Genomic DNA, 1,684 nt, shown 5'->3' with positions numbered 1-1,684 from the left:
ATAAATTCTTTTTATATTTCTTTTTCATTCATCTTATGTACGTATATTTTGAATTCTGTCTTAATATCCTTTTTGTTAATTTGCTGACATATTTTGAAACGAATACTGTTTTACTTATTTAAGAGGAATTTCGTTATCCAAACATGAGAGGACATTCATTGTACTATATATGACCCAATAAAACGGTAGTCCCGTTCAATTCTCTGAGAATGTCTAGCTCAATCACCGTGGCTGGCCGAGATGTCTACAGGCTGCTTGAAGCTATACCGGAATAACTTACCCTTTACAGTAAGAAGAGCTAATGAATGAGGTGGAAACGTGTGTGATTTAGCTAGATAGATTGCTAGCTAGCTAGCTAGATAGATAGATAGATAGGTAGATAGATAGATCAAGGGTTCAACAGAAGGAACACAAGAAAATACAGTAAGCAGAAGATGACAACACAGCAAGCGGAAAACAAGCGTATATATATATATATAGGAGGATCGCGGTTTCGATTCCTACACCGGGCGTTGTGTGTGTTTATTGAGCGAAAACACCTAAAGCTCCACGAGGCTCCGGCAAGGGGTAGTGGCGACCCCTGTTATACTCTTTCGCCTATATATATATAGCTGTTTATGTTACATACAAACATGGGGATCTCCCACTGAGAGCGTAGCATATTTATTCATAATGTAATACAGAATATACTAGTTTTATTTCCCATTTCTGTTACATTCATAAGTAATGTAGGAGATTTCTTTTATACGAAACACGAAAACCTTGTCGCACTGAGAAATGGTAAAACCGCAATTGTTTCTAGCTTTCTCCCTGGCCTGACGATGCTTTGTAGTGCCAGATAAATAAAATACTTATTCCACGTTTTCAGTGTATACGCCTTATGCAAATTATTCAAATCAGATTATGTGAGTCATAGTTCATATGCACTTTAAGACAAATAAAGCCGACAATCTCTTTGTGGACACGATATGGATAATCTTTTCTAATGAAGGTTTTGCAGAAGCAAGACCAAACAATGAACGATCCTACATTTTCCAACAACAGTGGAATAGAAGCCCGCGGTTAACGATTTTTTTTACTTTTCGCAGTGTCGATGAAATAAAATTTTTATTAAAATAAAACGAATACAAAAAGATTTACATGCAAAATAATTTAAAATGATATACAGTAGATTATGCCTTAATATATACAAATACAAAAATAAAGGTACGTATATATCTGTAAATAAACATAGCATATATGCATACTCATATATATATGTGTATGTGTGTGTGTGTGTGAGAGAGAAAGACAGAGAGTTTGTGTGCGTGTGTACGTGCCTATACACACGCAAAAACACACAAACTGGATATATCTGTATATCTATTTTTTCATATGCACATACACGGACGCAAACACACTTCATCTGTTTTTTTCACTCTCTCTCTCTCTCTCTCTCTCTCTCTCTCTGACACCCCCCACACACACACACACAAACACCAACTTATTTTTAAACACCAGCAAGCACACACATATACACATATAAACATACGCAAGTACATACAGAGACACACGCACTTACACTAACAAATACATACATATGTATATACGTATGCATATACTTGTGTATAATTATATATATATATATATATATATATATATATATATGTATATAAATACAGTTATATGTGTATATATATAAATC

Source organism: Octopus bimaculoides, chromosome 6, assembly GCF_001194135.2.
Source record: "Octopus bimaculoides isolate UCB-OBI-ISO-001 chromosome 6, ASM119413v2, whole genome shotgun sequence".
NCBI lineage: Eukaryota > Metazoa > Mollusca > Cephalopoda > Octopoda > Octopodidae > Octopus > Octopus bimaculoides.
The sequence above is the reverse complement of the archived record's forward strand: the minus strand, read 5'-3'. Positions refer to the sequence as shown.